Below are 7351 nucleotides of genomic sequence, written 5' to 3' on the forward strand. Positions count from 1 at the left end.
AGAACTGTTTTTGTAAAATTCAAAAGAACAAGATTTATTTTTGTATTTTTCTCATGTAAAAATATATAGAAAGATTATAAGGGTTAAACTATCTTTAGTCGTACTTGTTCAAAGATAGGTGCCCCATTCCATGCTGATGTTTCAGTATGAAGATTTTCGTAGTCTTAGCACGGGTTTTGTTTCTTGTAATTTCAAATTTATCAAGAAACGGGAATAAGACAGTTCATTGCTTAGCTTTTTGGGCAAGGGATATCTATTCTCCAATCGTGTTAATGGAAGAATACACGGTTTACGTTTGTTTCCAGACTTTTGTATTAATAATATAATGTACATATATTTATCGTTGGGAGAAAAAATTAGTTTACAAGATATAAAATAAGATCAATCGGGTATAATGTTATTAAAAATATTCAATTGTACTTTTCACTAATAATTCCTACTAAAATAAAATTCTAACATTTATAATTTATAGCAATTTACAAGAGAGCTTGAAGATTATAAGTTATTGCAGTTTTAAGAAATTTGTCAATGTGAAGGACTGAAGGGTAATTATTGTTTCTATTTAGGGGCATAATTAAACTTTTTCTCATAATATTAGTAGATTTTTTTATGTTATCCCTACATATATAATTTTTAGGGTAAAGTATAAAAAATTCACCAATATTTTTTTGGTTCTAAATTTTATACTTTATAGAAGGTGTTTGTTTTAGTTTTTCGGAGTAACGTTTGGTTGCTACTTTTCATGCTCCTTTTTGCCTTTTCATTTCAAAATGAAGAGTTTTAGGTATTTGGTTAGTGATCTCCTGTTTGCCTTTTAAATCTGAAAGCAGCACTATGTGTTTGGTTAGTGATCTCCTGTTTGCCTTTCACACCTGAAAAGCAGCCTTTTACAAAAGCAGAGAATCTCTGCTTTTTGGAAAAGCAGCTTTTTCAAAAAACAAACAGCAAACCGTAACAGCAAACAGCAAACCGTAACAGCAAATGACAACAGCAAACAGCAAATCGTAACAGCAAACAGTAGGTAAAACAAATGGGCCCTTAGTGTTTCACTTCAAACCACATGAAATATATCGTTTGGTTAGATTTATACAACAACGACATTTAATATTAGCAATTTTTTTAAACTTTTCATGAAAAACTTAAAAAGAAGCTTTTCGTGAACAACTGTTTGTGTTTATTTAATATTGATAATTTTGTTGAAATAGACAAAATTATTATTTTTATTTGTAGAAAACATATTTCTTCTTTCATGTTTATTTCTATTTATATAATATTATTACCGAAACAATAAGGTTTTACTTCGTTCGATAAATAATTATTTATAATTTTTATTTAGTTATTTATATTATTTTTATTAATTTATACATTATAATTTTTATTTTTATAATTTATTTATTGATTAATTTAAAACATGTCCATATTAGAAATTTAGGTAAATAATTTATTAGTCCACATATTTTTACCTAACATACTATTTAGTCTTCATATTTTAATATTAATAATACATTATTTACTTCTTAATTTTTTTTTTGTTCAAAAGTTTAGTCTTTCACATATTTGAATTATTAATTCAGAGACCAAATTATTGAATAGAACAAACGTTAAGAACTAAACAATCTATTATTAATGTACGAAGACTAAACAATGTGTTAGGTAAAAATGTAGGGACCAATAAATTATTTACCCTATACAATTTACATAATAACAACGACTAATCACAATTTTAACAAAACTAATAATCAATCAGCTAATAATAAACAACTAACAGCAACCGCAAACAGTGGTGGAGCCAGGAATTTATACTTACCGTCTGGTTGAGGGCAAATTTCAAAGTCCAACCCGTAAGAGCTGGATAAATTTTTTTTAGCCTCCAACGCGTTAAAACTATAAAAATGTTATCATTTTTTAGAAATTAACATTGAACTAATAGAAAATTAAATATGTTTAATTTTTTTAATGGAAAAGACATAATAAAAATGAATTCAAACGTGTTATCAAAAAAAATAGTCCATTTAAATTAATAATAATGGTAACATGTTTTTATAATTTTTGAAAAATAAAGTTAAAATAAATAAAAACTTTCTAAAAGAAAATAAGGTTGGAGGAAGTTGAACATATTGTTGGTCCCTAGTAATTAGTTCCAACGGGGGGGATAGGAACTAATGTAACTTTTTCGCTTTTAATTATGCTGACTTAATGTTATTTTAAGAGTTTGTTAACTCAGCGTGTTGGTCAGCACGGCCGATTGATTAGTCAGACAGTTTTAGTTCTATGCTGACTAAGACTGCTTGACTTGAGAGTTGGGAATTGACTCTTAAGAGGTCAGCTTCCAACTCAGCACTCAGATTTACTCAGTTTCAGTTTTAACAATTTATATGCTGAGTAAATATCACAAGCAACATATGCACATATATATATATATATATTGAGAGAAAGAGTTTAGAAGTTACTCAGCACGACTTATCCTGGTTCGGCCTCTGTGCCTACGTCCAGTCCCCAGTTCCTCTTGGGATTTTCAATCCAATACTGAGCTCTTTCAAGGTAGAGCACAAACCCTTTACAAGGCAGTGAGTATGCAAGAGTACGTCCTCTATTCGTCTACTCAGCTCCTACTAAGTACTACAACCCATCACTTAGATTTTTCTACCACTGAATGCTTACAACCAAGCACTCAGCATACACTCTCAATATTACAATTGATAAACTTGTTCTTTCTCAACAGAAGAACACTTTAGATGATTACACAACAATCAATCTAGCATTTACACAAAGAATAGAAGATTTGGTGTAAGATCTTTGTATTTGAGTGCTTTGAAGATTTCTCTCTTGGATTTTTCTTCTTTGTAATTCGACAAATGTCCAAGTGAAATCCTTGTCCATTTTATAGATGAATTCTGGAGATTAGACCGTTTGAATTTGGTGTGTCCGTTGATTCCAAAACGGCTCTTTTAGTAGACAGCTTCTGGTCAGCTTCAGTTTTGCAGTCCAATCCTGTCATCTGTTTTCTTCAGGTGTCAGCCTTGTCTTCTTCCTACAGACTTGTCTTTTTGTGGCAGTTGTCTTTTACCAATAATCCATTGACCCATGTTTCTTGGAATTAGTCTTCTGTGTATTTTCGAGGCTTCAATTATTGGTGCAGAAGATTGGCAGACTTTGTCCTTTAGTGAACAGATCCTTCATGCTATCCTGACTGTCACTCAGCTTCATTCATTATCTTCAAATGTTCAACTTCCATGCTGAGTTCCTTCTTAGTCAGCTCCGTTCTGTTTATACAATTCTGAAGGAGTCTTCTAATTTAGTCAGCTTCGTTCTGGCAACTTTGAAGGAGACTTCTGATACTAAGTTCTACTCCACTCAGCTTCTATTCTTTCATGCTGAGTTCCGTTCCACTCAGCTTGGCTTATGCTGACTTTTGTCCTGTCTAACTTTATATATATATTTTTGCACTCAATATTGAACAAACACATTAGTACAATTAAATCAAGGCATTTAAATTTAATTGCCTCTTAATCATGGATGATTTTGTCAAATCAAAATCTTGTGGAAAGGTGTTTCAACAAACTCCCCCATTTTGATGTTGGCAAAATACATAATTATGGAACTCAGTTATAAGTTACCCCATGATTGATTTATTTTTGAAATAACTCCCCCGTAAGGGTTGCACATATTGTCTTAACTTAATTCTAAACCTTCCAAGATTTAATTGAATTAACCTTAAGACATTTGTGTATACTGACTTAGTTTAATGTTAGATTTTTCAAGATCTGAGCTAATTGGATTTAAGTCAGTTTTCAAAAATATTAGAAGTATGTTGTTACTCAGTTTATTACATAAGTATTTTAATGTTAATGTATACTGTGTATGTTTTACTTCTTAATTTGTTTGTTCAATTTTATCAGCCAGGTTGAGAAAATGGTACTTGTCATAGATTAAGCAAAAACATATGAGGAAAGATTCTATGCTAAGTTCTAAACATTGACTAAGCGTATCTAGTTCTTCTTCTTTTCCTTCATATTGACCTGAGCTTGATGGTCCGCTCGATATACTCCTTTGCCTTTATCTTTACTTCCTGAGGCATTACCTGCAAGCTGAGTTCCGTCTTGGCTTTTCTCCCCCGTTTTGCCATCATCAGGTATATAGAGAAAGGTATCGTTGCGAGCAGCAGTGGAGAGGACATTTGTGTAACGCTGGATCCCCTTTGTGCTTTCACGCAAGCCATCAATTACAGGGACACTGTCATCTTGGACATGGCGAGGAACCTGGAGAGAGCTGCTAATCATGCTGAGTAGGCATTCATGTGATTTGCTAAGCCAGGTGTGCGAGCTGGTGAGTTGAGCAAAAGATTGGTGGTACATCTTCAGCATGGCAGAGTCATAAAACATGCGCTGAGCATTGTTGATGCATATTGCCTTCATAATTGCTTGGGAAAAGCTCAAGAGTTGACCAGTGGAGACTGGGTCAACATCCATCTGAGCCTTGTTGACGTTAAGTAGACTTACCGCTTCACTCAGTTGGTCAATGGTGCACTGAGAGGTAGAAGATACTAATTCACGTGTACTGGTCAGTTCAGCAGTTAGCTTGGCAAAGCAGTCTTGTAACTCAGCAGAGGTAGCATACTCAGGATTGCCAGTTGTGCTTGATTTGGTCAGTTCTGCAGTTAACTTAGCAAAATAGCCTTGAAGCTCAGTGAAAGTTGCATACCCCGGATTAACTTCCGACAGTTGTTGGATTTTGCCTTCAAGCGAGTTCAGATGGTTCACCATTGTGAGTACCAATTCAGTCAGTTTTGCTATTTGGTCTTGCCTGGGTTGCTGAGTTTGAACGGTGGTCATAACACTTACAAGATCCTTGAGTCCTCTTAGTTCATTGAGAAGCTGAGTGATACCAGACAGTTGGGAGGACTCAGCATGAGAAGATCTAGTAGCATCAGCTTGAGGAGGGTTCAAATCTTGAAGCAAGGACTGAGCAGAGGCAATGATTCGTCGTCTTGACTCAGTAGCATTCAAGTATGTGAATTGAGCAGCATTTGTCTCAGAGGCTGGAATTGAGCTTGATGGTGTTGGAGTTGGCTGTTTGCCAGCTTGAGTTGAGTGGTCAGGAGTGGGTCCTTTAGGGATCTCAGTACCAGGAGCTGAGTTCTCATGACTCTGTGGAAACTGAGTTTGGAGTGATGGACTTACAGAAGTATGGACCTGAGGAGGTGGAGTTGGATGTTTAATAGCTTGCTCGCCTTGTTGATTAGTTGCGACTTCGAGCTCTTGCTCGGCAGTTTTTGGATTCTCCGGAGTCTTGGCTTGTTCCTCAATATGAGTAACAGAGGCTTGGTTTTGCACAAGATCCGTTGGGGGAGACTCAGGCTCAGCATCCTGGGAGAAATATTTGAACTGAATTTTGGAGAGTTCAGCATCAATATCTTGAAGAGGGGAATCATCCAGAAGATCAATTTGCTTTTGTGCCTTTTTCTTGAGTCTTCGTCGTGTCGGAGCTATTAGGGATGAAGGGTCAGCTTGAATACCTTCATTGGAATCAGAAGATGAGTGCTCCCCATGGTCAGCATTAGTGTTCTCAACTTGCTCAGCATCATGAAGCTCAGCATGATCTTCTTCCTCAATGTTAAGATGAGTAACATCCTATCCTTGTTCTGCTTCTGCATTAGTTTGATCAACCTCTTCTACTTCCTCAGACTCAACCTGAGTTGTATCCTCTCTCTGTGTTTGCTCTTCTTGCATACGGGGTGATTTTTCAAGGTCAATCCCACGGCTTTTGGCGAAGTGAGACTGAGGGGTGATGACCTTGTCAAGGGGATCAGCTTCAACAATTTTTAAACCAGAACTTCGACTTTTCTTCCTTAGAGGCAGTTCTGGAGATTCCTCATTTTCTTCTTCGGGCTCAGCTTTCCCTTTCCTTTTCTCTGCTGACCTAGGTGTACTTTGAGGTTGGTCAGCATCAACATTCTTAGCTCTGTTCATAGCCCGCTTCTTCCTGGGCACTGCGTCAATATCTTTTGCACATGTTTCCAGCGCTTTTCTTTTCTTCTTGTCCTTAGGGGACTCAGCAGGAGCCTCCACTTCTTTTTCAGGCTCATCCTCAGGCACAACTTCCTGTTCAGCTTCATCATTTTCTTCAATATCTTCAACTTCTTCATATCCTTTTAATGGTTGATTGTATAATGATCCAACCAGTAGAGCTGCTGTGATCTCACTTCCCAAGGTATCAGTTTCATTTACGGTCTCGATCTGTTTATCCTCGAGGATCTTAGTGATTAAAGAACCTAACCGAAGTTTCTTACCTGCTCGCTGGAGCGCACCAACCAGAAATACCGGAAGGTTAAGAGGGGTGTAGGTCAACATGTGCCATATGAAGCACTGTTCAAAATTGGAGGCAGAGGAAGCTGAGCTTAGCTTGGGGAAGATAAAGTTGGTCAGCACGTAGTGAGCCATCTTCTGTTCTTGCCCCATACAAGTGCTGGGTATTTCACCTTTATGATTCTTGGGTTTGCAGAACCCCTTGATCTGGTCAAGCTTTTCTTTTGGTACCTTTTCTTTTGTTGTCTTAAACTCCATTCCTTCCTCTGGTAAGTTTAGCAAAGTAGCTAGATAGGCAGGGGTTATGGTGATTTTCTGTTCTTTGACCGTGGTCTCCAAATAGTCAGCATCTTCTTCATCAACAAACATGTTGGAATAGAACTCTCTGACCAGCCTAGGGTATGTTTTTCCGGTGAGTGAGAAGAGACCGGTCCATTTGTTCTTCTCGATCCAGTCACAGAACGGTTTCTCAGAAGTGATGAATCCTGGAGAGAACCATCTGCATTTTAGAACCTCCAAGTTGTTGACCTTCTTATGGACCTTGATCATGTTCCTTTCTACTGGCTTTGATGAACCGGCGGGGTCAGCTTGAGTGGGTTTGCCAGAGGTTTGGCCAAGCTGAGTGGTGAAGTTAGGGATTTCGTTTTTGCCGGAAGCCATTGTTACAGATGAAGGTTTTAAGGTTTAGGGAGAGAGAAGGATTCGATTTCAGAAGATTTTAAGCGTAAAGAGTAATGAGTGGGGATCCTTCCACTACTTATAGAGTCTTGAATCATTCCTAATTAATGAACTAGCCGTTTTCTTCTTGGGATTTTAATCGACAAATATTCTGTCATTTATGACAGGTTCGGCGCATGGGTATTCATTATTACTTGCGTTTTTCTAGGTATGATTTTTTATACGTGTCATTGTCCATTGGTACAAGTGGGCTTTTACTCAGTTTGCCAGAATATGAATCGTTTATGATACTGAGTATTTAATTCTACGTAGATGGATTTTCTATCTCTTAGTAACTCAACATACGTTAATCACTCAGCATATACATC

The sequence above is a fragment of the Euphorbia lathyris genome, chromosome 2, assembly GCF_963576675.1.
Source record: "Euphorbia lathyris chromosome 2, ddEupLath1.1, whole genome shotgun sequence".
NCBI lineage: Eukaryota > Viridiplantae > Streptophyta > Magnoliopsida > Malpighiales > Euphorbiaceae > Euphorbia > Euphorbia lathyris.